The 14,020-nt window shown below is 38.4% G+C and overlaps 1 pseudogene; it reads right to left on the bottom strand.

Moving 5' to 3' along the window:
• Positions 1-5,933: 5,933 nt before the first annotated feature.
• Positions 5,934-13,463, bottom strand: LOC135270551 (tigger transposable element-derived protein 1-like; annotated as a pseudogene).
• Positions 13,464-14,020: the final 557 nt, after the last annotated feature.

Below are 14,020 nucleotides of genomic sequence, written 5' to 3'. Positions count from 1 at the left end.
GGGCGCCCCCTGCCTGCACCTCTGCAGGCTCACTGGGCCACAGCCCGGATGATTCTTGACACCGCCTTCCTTCTGCCCCCACCCCAGAAATCACTGTGAAATTTCATGATTGGCTTAAAGTGAAGGAAATAAAGCTAATATCACTCAGATCTCTAAAAAAAAGTAAAAAAAAGAGAACTCCAAGGATATCAATGGTAGTTTTAATGATAAAACCAGAATGGTTCCTGGCTCATAGTAGGTACTTGGTAATTGTTAGCTATGATCAGAGCTATTTAGAAAAATTACTTCAACACACAAAAATAGCAAAATATTAAGTTAAATTGTGAAATTTCTCAGTAATGAACGTATTGCTATTTAAAAATATTCTTTCATTGTTAGGAGGTAGGGAACTAAATTGTAAATTTATTGTTGTAAATTCATACTTCATTCAGCTCATAATTTGAGTACATGTTATTTCATGTAGTTCCTGCTCAAAAGTTTATTGTGTTCACCTCATATAATGCCCTAGAAGTGAGACAGGTTAGTAAACTAAGACTAAATATATTGTGGGATAAAAGCAAAGATTGAGGTGTGTGTAACAAGATATGGCACTAGCGAGACGGGACATCTTACTGAAATATTTCTTGGAGGAGATAAAGTTTAAACCCAGTAAAGTCTTGACAGGAAGAAAACTTACAGGTTGAAGAATCAGCATGTGGAAAACCTAGAAGCAAGAAATTCACGATGCATTCCAGGAAGCTGAGTAATTGAGCACGTGAAGGAAAGGCTGCACGTTGGGGTGAAACTGGAGAAAGAGGGAGCAGCGTGATCTTCAAGCAGTGGGATTCCTGACCCGGGCTAACGGGCTTGACATCTTTAAATTACAAAACTGACACATTCAGATTTGCATTTTGGTAACTTCCCCTTGGCGGAGGTTGGGTTGGTGATGTTGATCTCTGGTACAGAAACGAACAATTATATAGCTATGAGTTGCTGTACATTTGCATGGTGGCTCAATATAATATAATCAGAGTGAATGTTTCCAAGTTCATTCTACACCAATGTGCCTGAAGACATCCAGATAATCTGTCTGAATTCAGCTGTAAGGCAAGCACATAGTGTTTGGGTGAGAGTTTGAATAAATTCTTACCTAATGCCTCTATTTTCTGAGATGTAGTTGGCAAAGTCATTTATTAAGAGTGAGGCAGTGGAGTTTGTGCTTTTATTTAAGGGTTTTAAAATATGACTAGGTCACTGAACTAGTCACACCAGGAAAGTGTTTTGTCATTCATGGTAGCAGAATTATTGAGGACTTCAGTGACCATTATGTCAGGGTTATCCTTGGATCCTCTGAGGACAGCCTGACCCCTAAAGCCTTTAGGAGCACCCCAGGGGTTCCCGAAACACAAAGTATTTACTGTGAAACTACAAAAATGCAAACTGCCCAAGGAACCTATTTGTTACTTCAATATTGAGTCATGTGAATGCCAATTTTGACAGATTTTTAACTTCAAAGATGGCAATTTTCTATGATTCAACCTAACTCCATTTTATGTATATTGACAGCCTCACATATTTTGAAGAATGAATTTGAAGGCAAATTCATACTGAGAGATAGCTACAGACAATCTCCTCAGCTGGAGGAGGCAGGGATTTTCATGTTTCCAGTGTTTCTGCATTCTGAGACGGCAAAGGATGGTTCTGCTAGCCATGGAGAAAGGCAAACCGGCCTGACCAAGAGCTGTGGCAGATTCCACGTCCTCCCTCTGGTGAGAATCACATGGCTTCTAATTAATTGTTTCCTACTGTTAACTAATTACCCTTCTCACTGTGGCACTTAAAACCAGCCTGGGTTAATATGCCTCTCTCTTGCCCCTAGCTGGACACTCTCAGGCCTAAAAATGTTCCCCATAGCATGAGGACCTAATCCATTCCGCTTCGGATCCTTATTCCCACAGCTGACTGCAAGCCTCTCATGTCATCTGTCATTTCCCAAGTTCTCATCCCCTCTCATCCCTGCCCTTCCTCTCCATCAGTCCATACCCCCTTCTCCCATCTCTTCTAACCCCTTCCACGGTGCTCTTGGGAACCCCCTCTCAGATCAGCCTCCTTTGCAGGTGGTTGAGCAAGTCAGTTCAAATCAGAGTGTATAGCGTTTGAAGCAACCTCACTGTGGCTGTAGATCCAGGCCTCGTTTCCCAATCCAGCTTTATCAGAAATTTTTCTGATGTTTGAGGTCTATTTCTGAGTCTGGTACCCCTGTGAGACTCCAACAAAAACAGCCAGTCTGTTGACATCCCTCTCCCCTCCTGCCATGTTCCTGCTATCCTAAAACCCCTTCAGACTTTCCTTCCCTTCTGGTTCTACTTGAAGACCACGGTATATCATTATATTCCTTGCATGAAAATACTCTTAAAAATACCATGACCCTTGCATTAAAAATATAACTTGATTGAAATGATAAATCTGTTATTATCCAGCTAAGGAAAGATTAAATCTAGGGATCCAGTTTCTCCCTCATTTTGAGAAAAAGAGAAATAGGCACACAAACAATTGGAGACACAGATGGTAGCTGAAGAGTAACTCATTCTTTCAGTCTAGTATTTTTAGATAATATTCTCCATCTTTACACCATCTACCAAATGACGGGTGGTTTCACAATTTCCTGAAGTATTGCCTTTCAGTTAAATACCAAGCCCAGCAGCCAAGCCTTACTTTCTCCTTTCCCAGTGGTTTCTCTACTTTCAAAGTAGTTTGCGGCTAAGTCAGGGATCACCTTCCAGAATGATGAAAAAAGTAAGAGTACAACTTACATTGGTTTTGGGCCCAAAGGCCCCAGTGTCTAGAGTTCCTAAAACTCTCTGTGGTTGCAAATCTTGCTCACTACAAATCATTGCCAAGGTGTATAAGGGTTTTCAAATAGAACATTCTAGGAAGCAGATGTTTTCAGGGTACTGTATAGGTTACAGGGAATGGATCTGTCATATTCTGGCCAAAGATTTTTCTCCAGTGCTATCACCATGCCAGTATGCCTTCAACTGATCCCTTCTACTAATTAGAAGCATTAGACATAAAGGATAGGCTACTGAAAAGTAACTCTTGGCCCCTTGTTCATACTTTGTCAGCTTTGTGAGGAACTGGGGACATTGCTGAGCATCAGGCAGGGCAGGGTACCTGCAAATGGCAGGTGGGCCAATTCATAGCCGTTTTTCCTTCTGTCTGACTTCTACTCTGCTGCTGGTCCTGGTGTAGAATCTATATGACCAGAAATCTTATCTGTAGCAGAGAATGCAAACTTAATCAGAATTCACACTTTCTTTTCTTTTCTTTTCAGCTAGAACCTCTTTCCAAGATTTGTTTGGAGTTGGGTGTGGCTGAGTTTGCGTTCCAGCCAGCCACATTGGAGGGCACGCTGAGCTGTTTCTCATGGCTTAAGAAGAACCTATCCTCCTCCAGTCTTTCTCTCTTCTCACTGGATGAGACCAATGGTAAGTCCCGAGAGGAAGGCAGAATCACTGCATGCAGGGAAACCCCCACCAACCAGGAGAATCTGCTTACCTTCTTCCATGAGCAAGAAAGAAACTTCTACTATGTTTGTCCTTACACATTTTTGTTTCTTTGGCCTGTTTACCCTGAGTCACTCACTACATTGACAGATTCACTTAACTCCTTATAAAAGTTTTACCAGATTTTTTGTATTTACTTAAGAATCTTGTGTCCAGTTGAATAAAACACTGGCCCATCTGTGTGGGAGGACTTTTTAAGACTCCATTTCTTGCCATTTCAGTATTGCTATTCGCAGCACTGAACTTCGCTTCTGCACAACTGTGCTCACTTTAGAAGCTCAGATTACATGCTCAACCTTTGCTTCCTCATTTTGAATTTTTTCAGTGGTTTCAGTTGCTGAACCTGTTTAGGTTTGTGGTAATTCAGTCCTAAAAGGATAGACATTAATGTAACCATGGTGCATATTATCTTTTCTGGATATGGCCTCCTTAGCCAAACCCAGAGAGTGTCTATAGCCCTGATTCTTGTCACTTGCCTAATTATCATCGTTTACTTGATATGGTGAATTCTGAGGCATAAGAAAGGATAAACCTGAGAGTACAAACCTCAAATCAGAATCCCCTTTATTCAGTTGCAAAGGGTGTGGAAACTTCTTGTCATAACTTCATGATAGATGTAGACTTCCCTTTGCTTAGAACATGGGCTAGGCTAATGAAAGTTGCTAACAACAACTAAATTGGCAAAGCCCTTTATAGCTTATATGATTTTATTTTATCTTCAAAACAACCCTAGGAGACAGTGAGAAAGGTATTTTGATTCCAGGATTCTATTTGAAGAAACCGAGGTTTGGGGAAAATAAGAGGTGCTTAAGAAACTGGCGCTATGACATGGGTGGCCTGAGTCCAAATCCAGTGTTTTTTGCAATTAATGTTTATGCAGCACAGCGATTCTCACCTCCAAGTATACTGTTCACTTTTATGTCCTCTGGCATTATATTCCTCTAAGATGGGAGATCTGTATGAGCTGATTTCCAAGGTTCCTTCAATTTACATGCTTTATGACTATGTTCTGCTATCTGCTTTCATATTTAAACGTTTCTAGGCTTCCATGGTGCTGAAGAACTGGAAATTTTGTTTTCTGCTAATTCTGTCTTCACAATGAGGAAAATGATTCAAATTTTATTTACTGAGGTTCCCTTCTTTTTTCTTTACTCAGCATCGATTCCATGCTCTTAAATACATTATGTTTGAAGCTGTGATTTTTTTTTCCCCCTGGAATCAAGCCAGGAATGAAGTTAATCTCAGCCCATTACACTGCTAATGCTTATCTTCACCTCGGGATGCTTTCCAAAGTACTTAGAAGTCATTATCCCTTCTAGGACCTAGCACTTTACTGAGTTTCCACTTTGTTTAAAATTAGCATGACCACATAATACATTATTTTAATCAGGATATGTTTCATAGGAAAGGAGCCTCTATTAATAATTACGCTGGAACAACTGGCGTTAACTGGGACTGTCCCAATAAAACAAGCACATGTGTTCCTCTAGTTAAACGGCATCTTTTGTTGGGGAGCAGGGTGTGCTGTGGCTTTGCAGTCTAACACTGGTACTCCCCTGGTTATTTTTTTTCTACTTTAGCATCCAAGTATTCGTTCTCATGTTTATTATCCCAATGTAGAAGAAAACATTTACTTACAGACTTTTACTTTTAAAAAAATCTGGGCCGGGCGCGGTGGCTCTCACCTATAATCCCAGCAGTTTGGGAGGCCGAGGCGGGTGGATCACGAGGTCAAGAGATCAAGACCATCCTGGTCAACAAGGTGAAACCCCGTCTCTACTAAAAATACAAAAATTAGCTGGGCATGGTGGCGCACACCTGTAGTCCCAGCTACTCGGGAGGCTGAGGCAGGAGAATTGCCTGAACCCAGGAGGCGGAGGTTGCGGTGAGCCGAGATTGCGCCATAACACTCCAGCCTGGGTAACAAGAGCGAAACTCCGTCTCAAAAAAAAAAAAAAAAAAAAAAAAAAAAAAAAAAAAAAAATCTGTGTCCCTAACTAGAGTTTATTTCATGAAGCAGGATCAGTACAGACCTAGTACAGCATTTAACACAGGAGATGCTCAGTAAGTGACTGTTAGTTTAAGGGATAATAAACAAATCTGCTACCCAAAGGCATCTGGTCGATTATTTAACAACATCTCAAAATACATACAGTTTTTGCAAAAAAAATGAAAATGCCAGAGATTGTGCTACTTTGGTGAGTTTCAGGCCTACACATGCCCATTTTGTATTTTTGCTATCTGAAGTAAGTCCCACAATTTCCATCATCATAGCAGTAGATTTGGTGCTGAGAAACATTCAGTTGTAATGGTGTGATAAAATGTACTTAGTGAATCTAATAGTGAATGCAAAAGGTGTTACAAAGTTGTTTTTTTTTTTTTTTTCCTTCAAATGGAGTGGGGCCCAAGGTTGTTTGCTGGCTGCTCCTGGAACCCCACATAGAGCAGGGCTTTGGGTGCAGCATAAAGCTTCCAGGGCTGTTCATCACAATCAGCAAGAAAATTCTACCGAATTGCCAAATCAGAGAGGTTTAGACAGTAGACCCAAACAAAGCAAACTCAGAAGAGGCTAATTAGTGGACTGGAGTGCCACCTTTGTAATTTATACATAAACTTATGCTTATCATGCCAGAAGGCTCATGTCTATTGGTCAGCACAATCTCTCCTGTTGAGAAATGTGAACTAGTGCCAAAAGGCTGCTTAGGAATATAGACTGCAGGTACATAGTTATATGATCTTAATACTGTTAGAAGAAAGTTTTGAGAGTGTGGAGCATTCAGGTCTTCTACGGACGTAAATCACATCAGGTGCTTGGAAATTCACCTCACAGAAGTACTCATGTTTGCTCTTCAAAAACTCTTTTCCTCTGTACCGTGCTAGATAAGCAAAGATGTTTATACTTTTAATGAGTGATTTAAAATTATTTGTAATAATACATATAATAAACTGTGATGAGATATTGAAAAATTTAATTGAAAAACTGGGCTCCAAGAAGAAAAAAGGGGAACACAATTTGATGTTTGCATAGAAAATACAGGTCTGTGAGATCCTGTCTGTTTGACAGAGGTGGGTCATAAATTTGAGTCTGAGCTTTCTGGTAGCTGAGATGGAAAGAGAAACTGATCAATTTTTCTTCTCCAGTTCCCATTCATCATCTCCTCATGCCTGACATGTTACCAAATAACTGGGTAATTAAGTTATAACCTGGTTTCAGAGATTACATTGTATTGGAAAACAACCTAATTTTTCCACTAAAGATCTACATGTCATTTCCCAGGAATGGCACTTCTATATACGAATGAGTTAATCTTTACTTCAATTCAGAGTGTTTATTTCTTAGGATAACTTCCAAACTCTGTAAGGTGTGCCCTCCTTGGAAACTGTAGAGCCCTATGTACTGACTCCAAAAAATCACTTAATAATAATTACAAAGACATAGTGTATTCTTAGGTTTAGTACAATCAACTAAGCTTTCTAATATGCAAACCACAGGGTTTTTTTTTAAGGAAATTTTTTTTTTTCTGCCGTATATATTATTTTTCAATCCTAATTGAAGAAATATCCTGAATCATTTTCTTTTTTCTTTTTCTTTCTTTTTTTTGGCATAGTGATAGAGTGAATTTCTATCCATTATTAGCAAATACCTGAAGTTTCTTCTTAAAACTTACAGACTGCAGGAAAGTATCATTTTGCTACAAAGTAGTGATTCTCAACCACGATACCTCTTCTATTCTCTGTTTTCTTCTAGCCAGATGACAATTGCTGTTGTGATGATGAGCATATATCAAACCCCTCAGGTGTGTTGAGTTGCATTGAAAATCACTGCCATAAAGAATACTATTTAGGTACAGATTAAAAATTTTAATAATGAAATCACTTTAACTCAGCCATTGGCTGGAACTTGGTAATGTTTTAGTGAGTTCTTGGAACCATACTTATTTTATTGTGATCTAAACTATGTTTGAAAAGAGAATTACCAAAAATTAACATTTATTCAAACTTTAAAATATGGAGTTTTATAGCTGTATATTGAATATACAGACAGAGAACACAAGGAAAGTCCGCAGCAAGACAAAGAAAACTCTATGGCATAAGCAGATTTTTAAAACTTACTAATGTCATATAGGTGACATAATTGCTAACTTTTCCAGCCAAGGATGGATGACAATCTTAATAATGTTCAGGGATTGCATTCAATTAAGCATTTGATAATTTCTTCCCTCATTAGAGATAATCAGTGTCTAGAAACTAGATTGATAGATTTTTCTAAAATTTTGGCTAGAATTGTATAGAATAAATTATACTGGAATTGTAGAAAAATCATGAAGAAATTATTTAGTAAACACAACCAGCTTACAAGTAAAACGACCTCTTTTTTCTTCACTCTAGGATTAGGTCTTATTTATGAGGATTTTTTTTTTCTTTTTACTCCAAAAAATACTCTTACTGGGGGCAAAATGTAAACACTCTTATTTATAAAAAATGTAACCAACTCACAGGCCCAAAGAGTTTTCTATAAATTTAGTACCCTGATTTAGCAAGCGATAATATTAAAACTCGTCAAGGACAGAGCTTGAAATTTGAACCTCCAAAGCCCAAGCTCTGAGCTGTTTTGTTACATGACTGTGGTTAAGTACAGGAATGCACGTACGTGTGTGTGTGTGTGTGTGTGTGTGTGTGTGTATGTTTTCCTCGGTCTAGGGTTCTTGGCTTCCATCAGATTATCACAAGTGTTTGTAATTTTTGAAAGATTAGGTAAGATGTATTGTTTTACTGGCCAATTTAGAAATTTGTACATAGCCACAGGGTTGATGAGATAAGAATAAGACAAATATAATTAAAATTCACAGGCTTAGCTTAGAGGAAGATGTTTATTGTACAAAGAAGGAAGCACAGCACAGACCTAGAAAATAGAACTGAAAAGGAAGTCCTTGGTAACAATTTTGTTAAGCCAAAACATGAAATTAATGAGTGAGAATTAGTTGCAGAAATTTCAAGATTCAGAGTAAAGTATTGGAGAGATTAGTTGGTGATGGTGACTACAAATTGGCCACATACCAGGGTTTCTCATAGTTTGTTAAGTTCCAGTTCATGGCAATGTTTAGCATTACTCTTGTTTATATCAGAATTTGCATGCATCCTTATTGCATCTGGGTAGATGATATGGTTTGGCTCTGTGTCCCCATCCAAATCTCATCTTGAATTGTAATTCCCACAATTCCCATGTGTTGTGGGAGGAACCCTGTGGGAGGTGACTGAATTATGGGGCAGGTCTTTCCTGTGCTGTTCTTGTGATAGTGAATGAGTCTCGCAAGATCTGATGGCTATTTTAAAGGGGAGTTTTTCTGCATAAGCTCTCTTCTCTTGTCTGCCTCCATGTGAGATGTGCCTTTCACCATCCACCATGACTGTGAGGTGTTCCCAGCCACATGGAACTGTAAGTCCAATAAATCTCTATTTTGTGAATTGCCCAGTCTCAAGTATGTCTTTATTAGCAGCATGAAAATGGATTAATACAGTAGATATTAGGAAAATTAAGACTGAGAAACCTACCAAATTATTGTCTGTTTCAGAGTCTCATTTGAAATCATTTGGAACTCAAAAATCCTAAAGCTTACATTGGTCTGTAATTGATGTACCACATCCTAGGACTAATGTTTTCTCTAAGCAAAGAATCACTGTGTTTATATTGTTCTGCATTTGCAGCACTTTTTTTGCTGTTGGAATAAGAAATTTCCATGCTGTAAAAATTAGGCCTAGAATATGGATCAACTATGTCTTTGATCAACAGACTCAGATCCCCAACCTATGTTGATCTTAGATGTAGGAAGATTAATTAGATAGGAATAAGTGTGACTTGGGCAGTAAGTTTTGGTGATCTAATTACACCATAGGACAGAGAGAGAGTTGAAACCACAGTTCCACATCTTGGTCATTATACTGGTTACTCAAACTTGTGGTACCCATGTTCGTGCTCATGAGGGGTTCTAATGAGATTGATGCATTGCAGTTTGCAACAAAGAAAGGGAGAATGATGTGGTCATCTGATGGCTAATGATGTGGGGTCAATAGCCCCACAGCAATTTGTAGGGCATTTTGACACTATTAATTCAGCATCAAACCAGCTTTCCCAACCAAGATTTCTATTTCTAACTCATAGGAATCTCAAGTGTCCCACCTTGCCTTGCTTTATAGGGCTTCCTTTCTTAGGGAATGAAAAGTAGACCTTCTAGTAAAATGAAGAAGGGCTGAGACCTATCATGGAAAATGAGACTTAGAGAAAAGAAAGGGAAAAAAAATGTGTGTGTGTGTGTGTGTGTGTGTGTGTGTGTGTGTATGTAAATTGTATAGCTATGAAAATTATAAGTACAATAGATGAATTTATAACTTTCTAAATGATCATCTTTCATTAAAATTAAAGCCAATCTTTTGATTCTAGTTTTTACTGAAGATGTTTTCATTTTATCGTTTTAATCCTAGCATTTATGAGGTATTTGTTCATTATTTACCACAAAGATAAGGTTGAAACATGGTATTTAGCCAGACATTTGCTTCATTTATCAAGCTCATCTGACATATTTTTAACAAGCATATTCAGGAGCTATAGATGCTAAAGAAATGCAGAGCAATAAGCAAACTGATTTTTTTAATTTTTAAAATTTTAAACAAACAGTAGTAAAGAAAATAGCCAGGCATGGTGGCGTGTACCTGTAGTCCCAGCCACTTGGTAGGCTGAGGTGGGAGGATGGCTTGAGCACAGGAGTTTGAGGCTGCAGTGCACTGTGATCACACTTGTGCATAGTCACTCCACTCCAGCATGGGTGACAGAGCAAGATTCTGTCCCTAAACAAAACAAAAACAGAAGAAAAGAAAACCCTTTTCTCTTCAGCCTAATGTAATGTTGATGATACATTTGCTTCTGGCTTTAGTTATTCCTATTTATCCCTGGTAAGAGTTGGCCTGGTTTTTATTTCACAGAACTACACAGCAGGCTTTCAATATTTACATGTGAATAAAGAAGGTGCTGAGTATTGTTAAAGAAACAGGTTTTGTGCTATGTTTCAAAAATGGATTTATTTGAATCATGATATTTTGTGTGGTTTTTTAAGGAACTGTAATAAAAGATAAAGATAAAATGAATTTGTCCTGTTTACAGGCATACCTTGGGAATACTGCAGGTTCAGTTCCAGATCACTGAAATAAAGTAAATCACACAAATTTTTTGGTTTTCTGGTATATATAAACACTATGTTATAGTCTATTAAGTGTGCAATAGCATTATGTCTAAAAAATGTATATACTTTAATTTAAAAAATACTTTATTTCTAAAAAACACAATCATCTGGGATTTTAATGAGTTGTAATCATTTTGCTGATGAAGTGTCTTCTTTGATGTGGATGGATATCAACTGTTCAGGGTGGTGGTTGCTAAAGATTGGGGTGGCTGTGGTAATTTCTTAAAATAAAACAACAATAAAGTTTGCTGCATAGATGGACTCTTTTGTGAAAGATTTCTCCTTAGCATGCAATGCTCTTTGATAGCATTTTACCCATAGTAGAACTTCTTTCAAAATTGGAGTCAGTCTTTCCAAACCCTGCTGCTCCTTTATTAACTAAGTTTATATAATATTCTAAATCCTTTGTTGTCATTTCAGCAGTGTTCACAGCATCTTCACCGGGTCACTAGGAGTAGATTCCATCTTAAGAAGCCAGTTTCTTTGCTCATCCATAAGAAGTAACTCCTCATCTGTTAAAGTTTTAGTATGAGATTGCAGCAATTCAGTCACATGTTCAGGCTCCACTTCTAATTCTAGTTCTTTTGCTATTTCTATTACATCTGCAGTAACTTCCTCCACTGACGTCTCGAACCTCTTGAAGTCATCCATGAGGGTTGGAATCAACTTATCCAAACTCTTGTTAATGTTGATATTTTGACCTCCTCCCAGGAATCACTCGTGTTCTTAGTGGCATATAGAATGGTGAATCCTTCCCAGGTTTTCAATTTACTTTGCCAGATTCATCAGAAGAATCACTATCTATGGCAGCCTTAGAATGTATTTCTTAAGACATATATGAGGCCAAAAAACATATGAAAAAATGCTCATCATCACTGGTCATTAGAGAAATGCAAATCAAAAATACGTTGAGATAGCATCTTATGCCAGTTAGAATGGCGATCATTAAAAAATCTGGAGACAACAGATGCTGGAGAGGATGTGGAGAAATAGGAACACTTTTACACTGTTGGTGGGAGTGTAAATTAGTTCAATCATTGTGGAAGACAGTGTGACAATTCCTCAAAGATCTAGAAATAGAAATTCCATTTGACCCAGCAATCCCATTACTGGGTATATATCCAAAGGATTATAAATCGTTCTATTATAGATGCACACATGCACAAGAATGTTCATTGTAGCACTGTTTACAATATCAAAGACTTGGAACCAACCCAAATGCCCATCGATGATAGACTGGACAGGGAAAATGCGGCACATATACACCATGGAATACTATGCAGCCATAAAAAACGATGAGTTCGTGTCCTTTGTAGGGACATGGATGAACCTGGAAACCATCATTGTCAGCAAACTGACACAAGAACAGAAAACCAAACACCGCATATTCTCACTCGTAGGCATGTATTAAGCAATGAGAACACATAGACACAGGGAGGGGAGCATCACACACTGGGATCTGGCGGGGGGAGAACTAGGGGAGGGGCAGCAGGGGTGGGGAGTTGGGGAGTGATAACATGGGGAGAAATGCCAGATATAGGTGATGGGGAGGAAGGCAGCAAACCACATTGCCATGTATGTACTTATGCAACAATCTTGCATGTTCTTCACATGTACCCCAAAACCTAAAATGCAATAAAATATATATATATATGTATATATATATAAAGAATGTATCTTAAATAATAATACTTGAAAGTGGTAATTACTCCTTGATCCATAGGCCACAGCATTGATACTGTGTTAGCAGGTATGAAAAAAATTAATCTCCTTGTAGATCTCCATTAGAGCTCTTGGGTAAACCAGGTGCATTGTCAATGGGCAGTAATATTTTAAAAGGAATCTTTTTTGCTGAGTAGTAGGTCTCAATACTGGGCTTAAAATAGTCAGTGAATCATGCTGTAAACAGATATGCTGTTATCCAGGCTTTGTTTTTTCACTGATAGAACACAGGCTGAGTAGATTTAGCATAATTTTTAAGGGCCCTAGGATTTTCAGAATGGTAAATGAGCATTGGTTTCAACTGAAAGTCACTAGCTACATTAGCCCCTAACAAGAGAGTCAGCATATTCTTTTAAGCTTTTGAAGCCAGTTGTTGACTTCTCTATAGCTATGAAAGTTCTAGATGGTGTCTTCTTCCAATAGACCACCTTCATCAATGATCTTAGCTAGATCTTTTGAATAACTTGCTGCAACTTCTACATCAGTCAGCACTTGCTGCTTCATCTTTTACTTTTAGATTATGGAAACAGCTTCTTTCCTTAATCATAATAAACCAACCTCTGCCAGCTTCCAACTTTTCTGCAGCTTCCTTACCTCTTTCAGCCTTTAAAGAATTGAATAGAGTTATGGCCTTGCTCTGGATTAGGCTTCAGCTTAAGGAAATTTTGTGATTTGTTTCATCTTTTATGCAAACCTCTAAAACTTTCTCCATATCAGCAATAAGGATACTATTTTACCTTCTTACCTATCATTCATGTGTTCACTAGACTGGTACTTTAAATGTTCTCCAAGAACTTATCCTTTGTAGTCACAAGTTGACTAACTAGTGCAAGAGGCCTAGTTTTCAGCCTATCTGGGAGTTTGACATGCCTCTCTAACTAAACTTAATCATTTCTACTTTTTGATTAAGTAAGAGCATATGTGTGCTGCTCTTCCTTTCACTTGAGCATTTAGAGGTCATTGTAGGGTTATTAGTTGGCCTAATTTCAATATTGTTGTATCTCAGGGAATATCAAGGCCTGAGGAGAGGGAGAGATATGGGAGAACAGCTCATCAGTGGAGCAGTCAGAGCACACAACATGTCGATCCATTCACAGTCTTGAATGGTGCAGTTTGTGGTGCCTCAAAACAATTACAATAGTAACATCAAAAATCCTTGGTAAGAGGCTGGGTGCAGTGGCTCATGCCTGTAATCCCATCACTTTAGGAGGCTGAGGCAGACAGATCACTTGAGGCCAGGAGTTTGAGATGGGCCTGGTCAATATGGTGAAAACCCATCTCTAAGAAAAATACAAAAATAAGCTAGGCATGATGGTGTGTGCCATGCATGCCTGTAATCCCAGCTACTTTGTAGGCTGAGACATGAGAATTACTTCAACCCAGGAGGCAGAGATTGCAATGAGCTGAGATGGCACCACTGCACTCCAGCCTGGGTGTGACAGCAAGACTCTGTCTCAAAAAAAAAAAAAAAGAAAGAAAAGAAAAGAAAAGAAAATCATTGATAAGAGATCACAAATT

The sequence above is a fragment of the Aotus nancymaae genome, unplaced genomic scaffold (assembly GCF_030222135.1).
Source record: "Aotus nancymaae isolate 86718 unplaced genomic scaffold, 86718_ANA_hifiasm-v0.15.2.pri h1tg000064l_0, whole genome shotgun sequence".
NCBI lineage: Eukaryota > Metazoa > Chordata > Mammalia > Primates > Aotidae > Aotus > Aotus nancymaae.
This window is presented reverse-complemented; position numbering and strand designations above follow the sequence as displayed.